Source organism: Grammomys surdaster, unplaced genomic scaffold (genome assembly GCF_004785775.1).
Source record: "Grammomys surdaster isolate TR1022 unplaced genomic scaffold, NIH_TR_1.0 324, whole genome shotgun sequence".
Taxonomy (NCBI): Eukaryota; Metazoa; Chordata; class Mammalia; order Rodentia; family Muridae; genus Grammomys; species Grammomys surdaster.
The window spans coordinates 249531-268134 of NW_021604743.1; positions in this window are offsets into that span (position 1 = coordinate 249531).

Genomic DNA, 18604 nt, shown 5'->3' on the forward strand with positions numbered 1-18604 from the left:
ACTGAAATTAAAAGAACCATGAACAAAGAAAACTAGGAAAGCTTGACTTAACACATAGTTCATACTCAAATTTCAAATTTCATGTGTGTGTGCATGTCTGCATGTATGTGCACTCAGAGGGTGGGGGAAGAACTTGCTATAGAGGTTGTGTTCACTATTTGTACATATATGCACACACATTTTCTCAGTCATTTGAAATTAATTTACGAACTTTCTAAATCCCTAAATACTTCAATATGTATTTCTAAGAAATACTTCCAGCCCTCCATCTTACCTTTGAGACAGGATCTTTCACTGAACTGGCTCACTGACTGGCCAGACTTGCTGGCCAAAGAATTCTGGAGACTCCACACCCTGGGTTCTGGATAGAGCCGTATCCCAGGTAGCACCCCAGGCCTCCTCTGTTTTTCCCTGTTTTCACTACTTTTGAGCATTTTCTTGCTTTTTGGCATAACAAACCTTTCCCAATTGTCTTCTTTCCAAGCACAGTGTGGCATCTACACCCAAGGTTTAGGTGTGCTCATCGACACCAGCATGCCTTTGCTTTGGGCTCCTCCAGTTGACTGAGGTAAAAAAAAGACACACACACACACACCCTGAATCTGTATTTTAAAGCATGCTATGCATCATTTCGGTATAATAGAATGAATTCTGTGGTCTCCCTCTCACAGCTATGTTCTCCTTACAGGGAGAACCTGGCTTCCCCTGTGCATTTGGTCATTTGCAAAACATAGAAAGGTTTTTCAGAATTGCTTGTTTGTTTGTTTGTTTGTTTGTTTGTTTGTTTTTCGAGACAGGGTTTCTCAGTGTAGCCCTGGCTGTCCTGGAATTCACTCTGTAGACCAGGCTGGCCTCAAACTCAGAAATCCGCCTGCCTCTGACTCCCAAGTGCTGGGATTAAAGGCGTGCACCACCACTGCCCAGCCAGAATTGCTAACCCATCATTTCAAAAAAGGAATTCTTTGCCCTATAATTCAGTTTTCAGAATTTATTTACAACTCTTCTTGTCCTAAACTGACAGATACCATTATTATATATGTTCTCAGGTAGTTGAGATAGTTTTTTCTCTCCTTCAATGTGACTTAAGGTTTTCTTTGAAATAGAGTTGGGTAAGGCCTGGAGAGATGGCTCCGCAGTTACAAGCACTGGCTGCTCTGCAGAGGACGTGGGTTCAATTCCCACACGGCAGCTCACAGCTGTCTGTAACCTCAATGCTCTGCCCCTGAACTACATCCTATGATTCATTTTCTTAAGTGACACAGCACTAAATTATATGACTTCATGTTCTTTTTTTCCTGGCTTAAATATTGCTACACTGGGTTCACGAAAATCATTTTGAAATTTTGTTTTGCTTTCTGCATTTTGGAATCAGGTCTGTGGCAAAATTCGTACATTTGCAGACGTAATGGAATGAGCAATCCATGTACCCATTTCCCAGCCTCAGCATACCAACATGTGAGCATTCCGTGTACCCATTTCCCAGCCTCAGCATACCAACATGTGAGCATTCCATGTACCCATTTCCAAGCCTCAGCATACCAACATGTGAGCATTCTGTGTACCCATTTCCCAGCCTCAGCATACCAACATGTGAGCATTCTGTGTACCCATTTCCCAGCCTCAGCATACCAACATGTGAGCATTCTGTGTACCCATTTCCCAGCCTTAGCATACCAACATGCAGCCATTTTTGTTTCATCCTCTCGCTCCTAGGTTATTTTGAGACAATTGTTCCCGACCATAAATCGTTCATTATATATGTTTAAATGCAGAGCTCCTAAACACAATCTCATTGGTCCATTATGGAAGACAGAACTCAGAGATGGTTTCTAAGGGATGTATGCACCTCCTCCAGTTTATTCATCAGCACCAGTTTAGGTGCTACTTTAACATGACCTTTTCAAATTATTGAGACAAGTTCTTAACATAGATCCAGAGAGCTATATCAATGGAATCCCATAGTAGCAATCCTTCTGTGGCCAGCCTATTCCCCTCAGTGTCATATCTTGAAAGTCTTCCTTTGGTAGTCTCACAGCAGGACTTTGAGAGGCAGAGAGACTGTATGATTCCTCTCTTGTGGATCTGGAAGGTCTTGGTATTACTGATGTTATACCATCTCTTAAACTTGGTTGTGAAAGGCAATGCACTATCCTTTAGGCTTCTTGTAATGCCCGCCCTTGGGATTCAGCCACCAGACAGGAAGTCCTCGAAGATCATGGAGAGGACCAAGGAGGCAGGAAACTCCCACACCCATCACCCACAGCTGAGCTCACATACGATAAGCAGCCTTCCTTGTCAGCCCTGGGATTGAGCCATCTTGGAAATGCCAGGCAATGAAAGTCTGATGCCAATAAGTAGTGAGCTATAGCAGGCAGGCAGGCATGACAAGTGACTGTAACATTGACAGAAAATTGCCACTAACCCACCAAAGAACTGGAGCCCAGGACAAGGCACCAGGTCCTGGGAGGCATCCTGGGGTGCTAGAGCCCAGTGAGAACGCGGCTCAGTATATAAGAGTGAGGAACACACTTGGTCAGTGAGAGCCTGCCTCAGTATATAAGAGTGTGAGGAACACACTTGAGGTCAGTCTTCACATGCATGTACACACATGGACCTACACATATGTCAGTATGCATACACACATACAAAAAAGAAAAGACTGGAGGCCATCCTTTTTCTAGCATCGGCAGAATGGGTAAACTGTCATATACAGATTGGGTCTCTCTCACTGGAAATGCTTGAGAACAGAAGTGTTTTAGAGTTTGGATTTTTCATTAAATATTTTTTAAAATTATGAGTATATGTACGTGTGTGTGTGTGCATGTGTGTGTGTGCGTGTGTGTGTGTGCATGTCAATATAAGGTACCCTAAGAAGCCATAGGCGTTGGGTAACCCTGGAGATGGAGTTACAGGTAGTTGTGAGCCACCTGACATGAATGCAGGGAACCAAACTTGGGTCCCCTGCAAGAGCAGTACATGCTCTTAACTACTGAGCCAGCTCTCCAGCCCCAGGTTTTTTATTTTGTCTTGGTTTATTTGTGAGTCTTTTTTGAGGGAGACGTGTGTGTGTGTGTGTGTACATATCATTATTTATACAATATATACAACAATAATATATTATTATATATAATATGTGACATTTCTTGTGGGTGGGGCCCAAGCCTAAGCATGAAATTAATTTATATTTCATATATATTTTGTACCCACAACCTGAAGGCATATGATTGTAGTGTACGAATATTTGTTAATGTGTGTGCAAATCTATCTGTATGTGTGCACATGCATGTGAGGGCCAGAGGTCCACACTGTCTTCCTCAATTGCTCTCCACCTTATTTTTGGGGACAGTGTCTCTCACCGAGTCTGGAACTCATAGATTCAGCGAGGCTGACTGGCCAGGTTCCTCCAGGAGTCTACCTGCCCCTCCCCCCACTGTTGGATCTACAGGCTCTCCCTCTGAGCACAGTTTTGACATAGATGCTGGGAACAGAAATTCAAGTCCTGGGTCCAGAGAACCGGCTCAGTGGTTAAGAGGACACAGGCCCAGTTCCCAGCATCCACTGTGGCTCTATAACTATCCGTAACTCTATTTCTAAGCGATGCAACACCCTCTTCTGACCTCACACAGAAGGTCAGAACACAGGTGTGCACACAGTGCTTACAAGCAAACACCCATCCACATCAAATCAATAAATCTAAAAAAAAAATAGTTTTTAAACTCAGGTCCTTGCATTTGTGCCGCAAACACATGACCAAGACCAAGTGAATCATCTCTTGGTCCCCAAAGATAATTTTATACACTACTCTAACTAATAATCATATGCCAGAGAGTAAGCTCATAGTATGAAGCTTTCCACTTGTGGTTTCATATCAGTGCTCAACAGGTTTGGGATTTCAGAGAGTTTTAGATTTGGGAATATTTGGAGTACAGACGCTCAGCCTATGTATTTACAGTACAATCGCTCTTTTTGTTTCCAGTTTCTTGTTCATTTGTTTGTTTTAGAGAGGGTCTCACTCCATAGAGGCTAGCCTCGAACTCTCATTAACTTTCCTGCCTCCGTCTTCTGAGAGCTGAAATAGCAGATGTGACCACAACCCAGGCTTCCAATTCTATACTATTGCTACTTATTACTACCTCTACTGTTGAGTCTCATAAGTATAATGCCGAATTTTAAAAAAGGTAAACACAAATGAATCTGTTTTGTCAGATATAAGGTTTAAGACAGACTAAACTCACTCACATGTGAGGAATATGGGTATGGCTCTCTGGGGACAGCGGGTGACAAGAGTTTACGATTGCTGGCCATGTTCAATTTGTGTTGTCAGTGTTGTTGCCTGCCTGCCTTCCTTCCCTCCCTCCCTCCCTTCCTCCCTCCCTTACTTTCTCCCTCCCTCCCTTCCTTTTTCCCTCCCTCTCTCCTTCCCTCCCTCCTTCCCTCCGTCCCTTTTCTCTCTTTTATTTTGACAGCATTTCATTGTGTAGTTCAAGCCAATCTTAAACTTCTTTTGATGCTCCTGCTTCAGTGTCCCCCCATGCTACAATTGCAGGCGTGTACCACCAAGCCTGGCATGGTTTATATCTTCATCTGGGTGTGGTTACACAGATGTATTCACCTTGTGTGAACACATGGTTTGACACTTTAGTGTATCACGCTCCAATTCAAAACCATTTACAGAAACAATTTCTACCTAATTTTCGTAAAATTTTGAAAGAAGACTGGGCCTGATGTTTGTCCCTGCTCAGAGTTTCTCATGCTGTTCTTGTAACAGATCTTGGTGTCCATGGAAACCAGACAGAGACAGTGTGGAAATAAGAAAGGATCAGAGACTGGGAAATACAGCCTATGTAACAAAAACCAGACTCTCTCGACAAGACTTTCCCCTGGGTTCTGCTCCCACTCGGCTTCAGCCAGATCCCTGCCAATGGGCTCAATCACACTTGGGTCACTTCCGCCTGTCAATGTTTATACCCCTAGGCCAATTCAAGCCCGCTCTGTCAGTTACTGCCTTCCATTTCACCCAAACAACATCCCGATAGAAATCTGAAATTAGAGAGGTCTGCTCTACATGAAGGATTCTTCACACCTCATTAACTGGATGGTCTATTGGAACCTCAGCTCTAAAGGAGAAGCTAAAGGCCTTAGAATCGCCATAGTGAATGTTCAGAGGCCATGTGTTAAGCACACACTCTTTCCTCAGGAGAGTACTTTAGAGCTTATTAATTCCTATTTTAAACATACTTATAGCACCTTGTTATTCAATTTTTCTGGGTATACCAAAAGACACGTTAGAAGTGGGTGAGTGAAATTCTCCCCTGAGGGTGCATGTTCACCTGGCTTTGCTATGTTTGAGACATGTCCTGAATGTATGTGGGTGTGAACCCGTGTAGGCAAGCACACACTTGGCGTCTATGTCTGCCACTGTATTGGTTATAACGAATGTGTGTAAAAGAACTGTACTGTACGCATTTGCGTCTTGTGCATCTGTCGGTTTTGTGTGTGTGGACTGTCTGGGTGGTATGTAAGGACATTTGTGAATGAATTTGTCACTTTGTGAGTTTATGTATGTGTGTGAAATGGGATGCAAAATATGCAAATGAGAACTTACATGTTTGTGACTCTGGGGGAAACATGAGAGAGCGTTTGTGGCCACTTCTGCCGTTATTTATTTGCACTAAACTGTAAACTTCCATGTGGATTTATAGAGGGAAAGCTGCGAGCAAAGTTTTCAAGTCATATGGCTGAGCCATATGGAATTGCCTTTCTGTGGGCTAAAAAATGGTTAACTATTCAGTGATTTATGTCTGAGTCAACCCCATCAGTATGTGCACACACACATACCTGAGTGCGAGTTAGCTCATCCTCTGTACCACGTCAGGATCCTCATTATCAGAACTGAGAAGGAGATGAGCGTCACATGGTAGACCTAGGAAGCAGCTTAACAGGAGTGTTGATGGAAAGAGAAGCTGTAGAAAGATGGACAGACTGCAACAGAAAGTCGCAACAGGGGAGGAGTGGGTAATGAGGTTCCAAGTTCCTTCCTCTGGGAAACCATTTCTGACCCCGGTTTTGCATCCATGGGTTCCAAGATTGCTTCTGTAACCCCTGGGAACTTCCTCTCCAAAGGTCCTGGTCACAATGGAGTGTAATTGTTATTTCATTAGGCTGTCTCCTTCACTAGGCAGCAAACTCCTGGAGAGCAAACTCCCTGCTTCTCTCTTGTTCATTTGTATTCCAGGCACAAGGCTTACTGCAGGATACAAACTCAGCTTGTATTTGCTGAGTCGAACTTGTAAGAGAAGATAAATCTCACTGAGGGACATTAAAGAATGCCTAAGTGAAGAGAGAAACTCCGTTGTCAAAAAGAAAAAAAAAATGAAATTACAGAAATGTCAGTGTGTGGGATTATGGATTCAATTCCTAGCACACAAATCCTCAATGGATAAGTAAACAAACAAACATTACTTCCTCTTTATCTACAAAGTCGATGCTATTATAAGCACAATCCCAAAAGGACACTGACAAGATGATTCTACATTTTGCATGAAGAACAAACTTTTGATAATGGTTAGGATATGTCTGAAAAAGGGACGTGTTGGGGAAGAATATCAAGACATCAAGACGCATTTTAACCCCTCCAAGGGTAGGTGAGGATTCCGCATCTGTGTATTCAGCCCCTGCATGGTCACGCTCCTCCTTGTCTGTCCTCTTTCAAGTACCGCTGCTCCTGAGCACGAGGCTCTGCCCCATCTGTGGCATCTCCTCCCAGAGTTCTGGCTGTCGCCTCCGCTGTCGTGGCTCTCTCTAGTTTCTTTGCCTTTAATTCACCAACTCTAATCATTACACCAGCTACTTAATGTCACTGCCTGTAGTGGGAGATATTTAAATCTCCAACCCAAATACGACCGGTCAATGAAAACAGAACTCAGTAATTATGAATATATTCTGTAAGCCTAGATTGGGCAGATACCCCTACACTATTCTGTTCCCCAGCCATGAGACCCTTATAACGTGAGGGTTTTCCAGACCCTGCGTTTGTCCTTCTACCTCCTGCTTCCCAATCATCCTCTCCTTTGTCATCTTCCACCTTCATTGTCTTCCTCCAGTCCTCCCCTCCACTCTCTTCCACCAACCTTTATATCTCCACCGCCCTTTCTCAGCCCAATCACTGGTTCCAGCCTTTATTTTACAATTTAAGATGGGCAGACGGTTCACTAGAATTTACCTGTGTAATGACTCGCACCTCCTCTGCAGCCCTTCAGAGGAAAGAGGAATTAGTATCAAAAAACAAGGAGGGGCTATCCACAACAACTGTCAACATACGACTGAAATCTTCCTACCTTCCTCAAAACGTTTATGCCACTTTTTCTCGCTGCGTAGCCCAGGCTGGACTTGAAATCAGAATATTCTTGGCCTAGTTTGCCAAGTGCTGCGATGTCAGGCCTGTGCCAGCCTGCCCAATCAATGCCATTTGTGTTGTTGCTGTTGTTGTTGTTGCTGGTGGTGCTGTTTATACCATATGTTGTCATCACCTGTAGACTAGATAATGGGAGGTAGACAGGAGTGATCAGTATCAGCCACAGGGAGACCTCACAAGTCTCTTGAGATGCTGCAGTTCTCTTGAGTGTACTTCGAAGATCTAACAGGGAGCCTGCCAGAGCCACTTGACACTCCCCCAGCCTTTGAGAGGCCCTGAGGAAACTCAGTGGGTTCAGTAATGGCCTTGAAGTTACTGGTCCGCAGGCTCTGGTTTGCTTCTCTTGGCCTGCTTAACCATTTGTCTCTGCAAACAAAAGACTGGCCAATCAGGAAACCTCCATGCCTGTCAGAAGAGGTCCGGAGGCGTTAGGATACCACCTTAAACAGCTGGTAAAAGAGAGGGAAGCCACTCCATGTCACAAATAAGGAACTATCCATCCGCTTTGGGATGGACAAAGGGAAAGGGCAAGGTTTGGAACAGCATGTGTGGTTCTCCTTCTTTATTCTAAGAATATGTATATTGTGGTTCTGATCAAGCAGAGACTCTGAGAGTTGTAGGATCTCTGAAGAGAATGGCTAAGAATTTGGAGATAATGGTGTCGGATACCTGTAATCAACCCTTGGAAGGTTGAGTCAGGATTGCCACGAGTTCAAGGCCAGCCTGGGCTACACATTGAGGCCCAGTTTCCCCCCCCCCCCCAAAAAAAAAAATCTGGTCGTGCCTGTAATCCCAGCATTCAAGAGGTGGAGGGAGGCAAGATGACCAGAAGTTCAAGGTGATCCTCAGCTATATAGTAAGTTCAGGCTAGCCTGGGATACAGTAGCCCTATCTCAACAAAACAAACAACAATGACAAAGCATTGGGGATATGCTTTTCATTGAACATAGTCTTGAGTTTTTTATTTTGTTTTGTTTAACTTTGTTTGTTTGTTTTTTGAGACAGGGTTTCTCTGTGTAACAGCTTTGGCTGTCCTGAAACTCCTTCTGTAGACCAAACTGGCCTCAGACTCTCAGAGATCCACCAGCTTCTACTTCCCGAGTGCTGAGATTTAAGGCATCTTGCACAGTGATTGTTTAAAGGAAAAAAAAAAAACCCTTGTGTTTAAGAGAAAATAATGAGAAATAAAGAGATTTTAAGCAAACAGTAAGTCAGGATGGCAAGGAGCAGACTTTTGATTTTTGTGCTATATCTTAGGAGATCAAAAGGAGCCGCAGCAGGCGACAGACTGCTCCTCATTCACGCAACAGTGAAATGCAATTCAGTTCAGACCTTCTAACCTGACCAGGAAGACTCTGGACTTCAGCGTGCAAAGCAGAGGAGGCATGAGACCAAACCACCATTGCAAAGCAAAAACCTCTGGAAAAGATGCCCATGTCCAGCTTGCATTTGAGAGAACAGTTTGCTTGGCACTGGCTATTACAGAAGGAGAACCAACCTAATAAACACATGAAACCAGGGAAGCAAAACCATTTCCTTGTGCAGTTGTAAACCAGACAGTAGTTTTTTACCTGTTTCTGCCAGAAGGGAGAGGAAGTCAGGGACCTCTGCTGGCTTCCTGTGGAGACCACATCAAGGGGGCACTGAACTGCTGCTTCAGACTTCAGCCTCAGACTACTGGGCACCAGAAACTAGAGGAGTACTTCAAAAGAACAAGGGCAGGGATTTTAGAAAAGTGCTCAAATTCTGGTGAACACAAGCCAAGATACTGCCATAAGAACAGAAAAAAAAAAAAAGTCTTAGGGCAGGGGTTCTCAACCTGTGGGTCTCGACCACTTTGGGTTGTATACTGATATTTATGTTATGGTTCACACCAGTAGTGAAATTACAGTTATGGAGTAGCAACAAAAATAATTTTAGGGTTAGGTTCACCACAACATGAGGCATTGTATAAAAAAGTCAACTTAGGAAAGTTGAGAAGCAGTGTCTTAGAGGCACCGACCCCAGAGTTCCCCTGCAGGGGAGTTGGGCTTCCCAATAGAAAGCATATTAGGTTGGTATGAAGCTTCCTGACTCTACGGGGAGTGTTCAAATTCATAACCATGTGTTGTCAAGGAGAGGAAAATAGATTCAGTCATGTGTGGGGTGGGCTATTTCAAGGCGTTTGGGGGACGGGTCTGAGAGACCAGGGGCACTTTGGTGAAAGTAATATAAGAAGAGTAAAATTTTTGACTAAAAGTATTTAATGAAAGCATCACAATCTGAAAAGCCTCATTGAACTCTCATAACTGGTGTTCTTTTTTTTTTTTTTCAGGGCTATAGAAATGACAAAGAAACAAGATGACCCTTGGGGGTGGGGGGAAGACAGGTGGAGAAAATGTAGCTGGAGCAGCAATAAAAGGTGGTACAGACACGTCTCTGCCCTGAAGCTGGATCTCAGAGCAGCCGTTTCTAGCACACCAGGCGTTGTCCAGGCACCATGGGGTCAAGGAAATTCCCATCAGAGACCCTGCAGTGTGACTTGCTTTCTGTGAATATGTGGCCACTCAAACCTTGGCAGTTTTCTGGTCCCCATTTATCGGCCCTGTCTGGACATCGGGAAACTGGCAGGTGGCTTCACATTTGCTTTAGCCATGGAAGAGAGCCATCTAGTCAGAGCCTATCTAGTCAGAGCCTGCAGACTTGAGGACGTCACCCAGCGGAAATCCTCTCTCTTGTATATGACAAAGCAACCTCTATAGAGTCCCCCATTGCTCAGTGTTAAGGGTTTCAGACACACACTACAAATAACTAAAATCTGGTAGCAGCCCTAGAGTCTTGCAAAGAGAACTGTACCCTCTAGATTGTATAAACAGGTTGTATAACTGTGGAAGGACAGGGGACAGCCTACATTGATATGTTTTACTTTTTGTAAAGTACCACAAATATTTGACAGGGTTGGGGAGGGAAAGAGTAGGAACAGGGAGGAGACAAAGAATCAAAAGGAAGGGTTGAATGTGGTGAAATTTCCACTCCTTTAAATGCTTGTTTTTCTGACTTTATTTAATAGAGTGTGATGCCACACAAAGACTAGGGACCATGGAACTCAAGTCCACCTTCAAGCTATATCAGATCCTTGGACTCAGTAGGGATTAAAATCCAGAGGCAGGGCTAGGGAGAAAGTTCAGCAGGAAGCGTACAAGCCTAAGGACCTGCGTTTGGATCCCTAGAACCGAAAGTCAGACTCAGTAGCCCGGAGACTGTTCTCTCAGCAATATGGGAGTTGGAGACAAGAGAATCCCTCACAATTCATGGGCCAGCTGGCCTGGTGCATGCTATAGCAAGGAGCGACCCCTCCTCAAGCAATGTAGAGAGTGGAGACCAACATGGAAATGTCCCCTGACCTCCTCATGACACAGAAGCACTCACACTGATAAACACACACAGCTCTTGCATGCTCACACACATGCAAACACATACACACACAGACATACAGCACACATACATGTACCTCCACAGAGACTCTTTATAAGTTAGAAGCAATATTTCACATTTTAAAAATACTTATTGAATGAGTAAGGCATAAGTGAAATACTATTGAGAACCAAGCCGGGAGAGGAAAACAGATGAGAAACAGGCAGTAAGTGTGTTGAAAGAATAACTATGGTTTTATAGCAGTATAGTACCAAGTGGGCAAGTGAAGTCACCGGGGAAGAGGAGAGACTGGAAAAGGACTGAGATCAACAAGAACAGCTGAGGAAAAGTAAGAAGTAACTTTATGCATAGGCCAGCAAGCATATTAGTGCGCTACCCTCTGAATGCTTAACTCCATGTCAAACAAACCTTCGGTTTTCACTCAGCAAATACATAAGTCAATACCTATTTACTTGGGAGGAACTATATTGGGTGCTAGAAATTAGTTGTAAATAATGTACAGTCTGTGATGATATGAATGCTAAGGCACAACAAAACATGATTTGCTGGCCAAAGCTACTGTTTTTATAAATAAAACTTTATTGAGACACAAACATAACCATTCATGTATACATGTCTATGATTTTAAAATTGTAATTGATTGAGGTGTAATTCACATGCCATGGATTCACTCATTAAAGCTTGCAATTTGGGGTTTTCAGTGTAGACAGAGTTCTGTAGCCATCATTCACATCCGATATTATAACATGTTCGTTATTTCTCAAAGAAACCCTGTACCCATTTGTCAGACCATGGTCCAGGAATGGAGCTGGGTGAGGAGAATTCTGAGTGTTGTGAGAACAAAACAAAAAGCCTCCAAGAAAACAGGACAAGAGTCTTGTGACCCCAGCTTCTTCAGAACATAGAATTGTTCCTGGATTATGTTTTTTTGTGCTCCTTTCCCAGGAGTAGCAGACAGGAGTGAGTTTACTGCAGAATATTCATTACAACTGGGCATTGTTATTTATTTATATGCCTCTATGGAAAAGCATGTTTTGCCATGTCCAGCTTGCCCTTATGATTCTACGCTTTACTCATGTGACTTCTCTTAACCCTCAGAGTATAAATTGGCTGATGCTCAGAATAAAGTTGGCTACTGAATGAGACTTTAGTCTGCCTCAACCTCTACACCCACTAACAGCCACTCCCATTTCCTTCTACAGTTTCCCAGCCCATGGGAAGCACAGATGTGCCTCCTGTGTGTGCAGAGTCACCTATTCCAGATGTTTCACAGGAGCAGAACCTAGGCTGTGCGCTTTTGATGTCAGCCCTTTTCACTTAGCCTCTGGTTTTCAAGGTCCATCTTTTGTGCAGCACACATCAGTGCTTCTTGTCGTGGTTCTAGATCCTCTTCTATAGTATATTGCAATGGGATTGTAGCGGCTAAAATATATAATGAGTGTTATTTTTAAATGCTTTGTGCTCCACAGTCTAAAGAGAAAATAAAGGACATTTTAGGGCCTTGAATTGGAGAAAAGTTTGTAGATCAGCAAGTTCTCTATCTCCCTTAATCCTGGAATCACCCCCTTAGCTTTCCTGCTGGAGTTTTCTCCTGCTGAGAGAAGACCATCTCACCTCTCAGAAAACACTAAGAAAGGACACATTCCTGGTGCAGACGTGTAGAGACAGCAGAGGGAAAGGGTAGGATTGGGTGTTTATTAGTTAGTCTTCTGTTGCCATGAGAAAGCCCTGTGCCCAAGGCAGCGTATAGAAAGAAGAGTTTATTTGGGCTTACAGTTCCAAAGGACAGAGAGTCCCTCATGATGGGCTGCATAGCGGCAAGCGGTGGGCACGGCCGCAGGAACAGAAAACCAAGAGTTCCCATCTTTAACCAAAAGCACAAAGCAGAGAGTGTGATCTACTAGTTATGTGAGGCTTTTAATCTCAATGCCCCCATTACGCACTTCCTTCAGAAAAGCTGCATCACCTAAACTTCCCTCAAACAGTACCATCAACCAGGAACTAAGTGTTCAAATGTGTGAGCCTGTGGAGGAGGGACAGCTTCATTCAGACCACTGCAGGGGCATAGAACAATCCTTAGAGTTCAGAAAGCTAGTCCTTTAAAATAAATAAATAAATAAATAGTTTGATATGATGGTTAAAAATTCAAAAGGAAGATATGATAAATAAAAGGAAAATCATTTCTGTGTTTATGAGTTGTAAGGTGTAAAAATAGTTAAGGTATCATTACTATCCAAAATGATTGACAGGTTCAATCTAATTCCAACAAAGTCTGAAGAAGTGTGTGTGTGTGTGTGTGTGTGTGTGTGATCTTAAAAGAGCAAAGTTGAGAGTCACGTTCTTAAGTGAAAACGTACCAAAAGCTACAGTAATAAAAGAGTGTGCTATCGGCGTAAGGGCAGATCTATAGACACAGAAGAGAGCAGAGAGCCTAGAAATAAATTGTCACATAACCTTCAATGGGAGCACCAAGACTCTTCAGTGGAGAGCAGTCCTTGTGACCAATGATACTTGGAAGATGGCTGTCTGCATGCAAAAGGATGAGCCTAGACTGCTAGCTAACATCACATACAACGATGAATTCAAGATGTGTCAGAGAACCAAAGGCAAAAACTGTCAAATCTAGGCTGGCCTTAAATGTGCCACCATCTTACCTTGGCCTTCTGAGGACCATGAATATAGGCTTGTGCCACCATGCCCAGATTAAGCAATACTTTAAATAAAGCTGTAGACCTAGAGTCATCACATTCTCTGTTTGGGAAGGATTAGGAGGTGTGGCTTGGCTGGAAGAGGTATGTCAATGGAGGTGGACTTTGAGGTTTCAACACCCACACCATTCCTAGTTCTCTCTCTCTCTCTCTCTCTCCCTCATATACATATATATGACACACACATATATACATATGTATGTGTGTATATATATATGTGTGTATATATATACACACATACATATGTATATGAGAAAGAAATATGTGTATACATGTATATATGTATATGTATACATGTATGTATATAAACACACACATATATACATATATGTACACATATACATATATATGTGTGTGTCTACATATACTACATCCAGAGCAAATCCCCTCTTCTAACACAGCTACAATAAACAGCTATCAAATATAACAGATGCCCAATGATAGCTCCTACAACACAATGCTGTCCTGTGCCAAGACAGAACTTAATTCTCAAAATATCCTTTCCAGACAGACTCCGATTTCTGACTGAGACTGAACCAGGACAGCTGGGACACGCGATCACTTCTGTGGTAAAATGATCCATGCCTCTTATTCCATGGGAGTTCCCAGCTGACAGAAATATGAATTTGGATGTATGGTATGCAAGATACCGTGTTACCAATTACAGGACCTGTAATTACAGCATCCTTTACAGTCGTGGTCCACGCTTCCTTTCAAAGTAATATCAACTGGACTGCTGACGGAGAACCGCTGTGGCGCAGAGGCCGTAGGAGAGAGGGTCTTTACAGGGGCGAAGCACACACACTCTGGTTCCCTTGCTCTCTCCCCCTTCCTTCCCAGGCTTCACTCTCCTGCTCCTCTCCTCTCCCTCCCACTCTTTCTTCCCTTTGCTGCGTGTGCCTCCACAGTTTGAGTCACAGGCTGCCTCCAGTCTTGAAGGCGTGATCATTAGCCAGGGATGTGGGCACAGCCTTCCTCTGTCTGGCTGGGGACATCTGGGAAGCTCACAGGGAAAGAGCTCAAGCAGCTGGCACAACCTGTGTGCTTCAGAGTTGCTGGGACCAAAGGCAGTGACGTAAATGGCAACAGTGACCAAGCCAGAATCGGCGCTGGCTGCTGATGCAGATGCTGATGCAGAAGCTGATGTAGATGCTGCTGCTGGTGGTGGTTATGCAGGGAGGGAGGAGCAGCAGCCATCCGGAGACTAAGAATGTGCCTGCACTAAGCAAGGGGATGAGTGGAACAGCTGCGAGGGTAATGACATCCTCAGTGTGTCACCAGGGACAGGCAGGACATAAAGGACAAATTTACCGCCTGCAGCACCTGTACCAACCTTCATCTCCCCTCCTCTCTGTTGTCTCAGTTCTCCGTGCCCCCGCCACCCCTGGTTAAGGAGCTCTCTGGCCCTTCTTAACATTCGAAGTGAAGGAGTACTCTGGAATCCCTTTGCTCACATTGTACCAAGGAAGGGCTCAGAGGAGACCTCAGGACTGCTCTGAATCCTGCAGCACAAAGGCGATGGGGAGGCTTTGGTTTCTCCTGGGCTCCGCGCTTCACTCCTGGTTGCCTTGGGGCAGAGTTTTGAAACTTAGAGTCTGTCGTCTTTTGCATCTTCTTCAACTAACAGTCCACATCAGAACTGGGAGTAGAAGGGACACAGGGCTGGGATTGGGGCTCAGTTGATAAAGTGTTTGTCTAGTACATAAGAAGCTCTGGATTGGATCCTGCCTAAGCTGGGCATGGTGTCTGCAATTCTAGCACTGAGGAAGTAGAAGATGCAGCGGCCATCCTCAGCAGCACAGCAGGTTTGAGGTGGTCTGTGTGGGCTATGAGAATCCTTACCTTTTTGTTGTTATTGGGGGTGCTGTTGTTGTGTTGGTGGTTTTGGTTTCTTGAGACAAGGTTGTTCTATATAGCCTTGGCTATCCTAGAACTTGAGCTGTAGACCAGGCTGATCTCAAATTCAGGGATCCTCCTGTCTCTGCCTCCAGAGTGCTGGGATTACAGGCATGTCCCCCTTCTACCTAAAGCTTCTTGTTTTGAGGCAGAGTCTCACTATGTAGCTCTGACTATCCTGGGACTCATTATATAGACCAGGTTGTCCTCAAACTCACAGAGATAGATCTCCCTGCCTCTGACTTCGGAGTGCTGGGATTAAAGGTGTGAACCACTATGACCAATGAGATACTATCTTTTTTTTTTAAAAAGTGTGGTGGTTATTGTGGTGGTGGTAGTGGTGGTCCTTGTGGTGGTAGTGGTGTCTGTAAGACCCGGAAAGGTGTGGCCTCCTACAGTTGCAGGCCAGAGCTATAACTCCAGGTTACAGGATGGACTCTAGAAATAGCCTGAGGAAATAAACTCTCCTTATTTCCTTCCATATGTCTGCATCATTCAGAGGCAGAGTTCTGCCTCTTCCCTAGGGATGGAAACCTGTGGCAATTGTTTGAAAAATGGAAGTCCAAGCTTTTAGGACCTAGGGGAGGAAGGTGAATGTGACCATCTCTTCCCCCCAAACACAGAGGCCTAAAGACTGGACTCTTACAACAGTCAGTGAAATTGCATAGTAACTGCGGTTTATCGAGGTATCCCCTGCTTTTCCGTGTCTGACCCCCATCTTTTTGCCCTGCTTTCCTCGTCAGATTTACTTCTGCCCAGGGAAGTCTGTGCTGTACATACTCACGTATAGAGACAGCAGCCCCAGTCCTAGACCTTGAGACCCTGTCAAACGCCTTCTTTGTCCTTCCATACTTCCCAACGTTGGTTCTCATGGGATGGTTTCTCTCAGCTAGTAGTTAGGAGAAAAGCATCTAATTAAGCTAATTCAAATTACAGCCATGAAAAGCACTGTCCTTAAAGAGCTTGGCTATTTCCCTTCCTAAAAAGTCCCCATTCCAGGATGCTCGGCTGGGCTAGCAGGGCAGAATCATGTATGCCCCACTTCTCTCTCTGACAGGGTCTTGCTCTAGTCTGATTTACTCTGGAATTTGCTTGTAGCACATAATTTTAGACTTTTTCTTAGCTCTTAAAATAATCTTCCTACCTCTGCCTCCAGAGTGCAGGGTGGCGCTAAAGGCATACACCATCACAGCCCACCAAAAATATTTTTTAAACCATACATTAGTAAGACATGATATAGAACTTTAGGAGAAGTCTTGAAAATATCCTGATTAAGGGTGCTCATAAGGTTACTTGACACTGTAAACTCAGAGAGTATTGAACAGATATCCATAGGTAACCACTACCCCTCCCTCTCCTCATGAGTCTAAATATCCAGGGCCAGAAGTCGACTGCTGTGAACTTCAGAAGAAAGCAGATGTGATGGCTATGTGTGGTAAGGAGGGGTTTAATGGACCACAGGAACAAGCGACAATCCTGGCTATTTACCATTCTCAGCGTGCTACCTGAGTCTATTTTGCTCCTTTGGAAGAGACGCAGGAGTCATGAAGATGGGCATGGAGCCCCAAATATACTCTCCTCCATCTGAGGCAAGTAAGAGACAGCCTAGATAAACTTCCTGGCTGGCACCAGAGTTCTGGGTAGAGGTGGGGAGTGCTGGAGATGAACTTGAGGGCTCCAGAGATGGTGTTGGTGCAAGCCTCTACATGGTTCTCAAGGAACAAGAAAGAATCCAGGTAAAGATGTGATGGTGCACATCCTTAGTTCTAGAACTTGGGAAGCTGAGGCAGGAGGATCTCCAGATGGAGGTCAGCTTGGGCTATATGGTACTGCTGGAGGCCAGCCTGTGATAGAAGGCAAACTGTCTCAAAAGCTTAAACTTTTTTTATTACATGTATGTATGCATGTATGTGTGTATATATATATGTATGCATGCATGCATGCGTGTATGTATATATGTGTATGCATGTATGCACGTATGTATATGTATGTATGTATATATGTACATATGCATATACGTATGTAGATGTATGTGAGCACACAAGCATACTATAGTGGGCATGTAGACAACTTGGGAGAGCCAGTTCAGTTCTCTTGTTCCACAACGTCGGTCCCAGATATTGAACTCAGGTTGTCAGGCTTAACAGCAAGTGCCTTTTAGACAGAGCCCTCTTGCTGGCCTAAATCTATCTATCTATCTATCTATCTATCTATCTATCCATCCATATATACATATTAAACAAAAGATCAAATGAAAATAAAATCTTTACCCAATTCTGTTTGCTTGCTTAACCAAGTACAGAAAGTACTAGAATGCTTATCTTTATTAAGATTCTATCTGCTTTAAAGGTAAGAAGGATGGGATTTGTTGACTTAAGATATTTCCCAGGTGTTTGGGTTTGGACGTTTAAATAATGTCATTCGTTCTATGGGTTACTCTGCCCTTAAATGGGCTTCATTTCAGACCAGTCCTCACTAGGCCTCAGAGGAGGTGATGTGTGAACCGAAGCTTAAAGCCAGGAAAGAGTCAGATGAGGCTGGAAGGTGTGCATATGGGGGTTGGTGGTGTAGACTTTAAGGGGTGCACACGGAGATGAGCCTGAACTGGTAGGAAGGAACCCAATTGCAGAGTCCAGCGACAGGCTTGTAGACCCCAGTGTGTCCCTGAAGGGTGTGAGCAGAGCATGAGCATGTCCAGATCTGCGATTGCACATGCTCATTCTGGCAGCAGACTGACTGTGGGGAACCCAAGTGGAGGCAGAAAGTCCGAAGCCTGCTGCAGGAGAGTGACTTTTATTGATCAATTAACTTGGGAGCAAGGTTTTGCACAACAAAAGCTGGTGTATGTGAGAATTTACTCTTGGGTCAACCGGATCTTGGGGTATAGAATTTAGCAGTTGAATACATAGCAGCACCAAACCAACCCCAACACACCAGGACCCACCCGAAGGGAAGTTAGTAAAGATCACAGCGGCTCATCGTGGCGGAAATCTTTTTATTTTTACTTTGCATTGGTTCTTCGTGAACTTCACATCATGCATCCCAATCCCACTCATTTCCCGCCTCCTTCACCTGTCCATCACCACTCATCCCCCGCCTCCTTCACCTGTCCATCACCACTCATCCCCCGCCTCCTTCACATGTCCATCCCCACTCATCCCCCGCCTCCTTC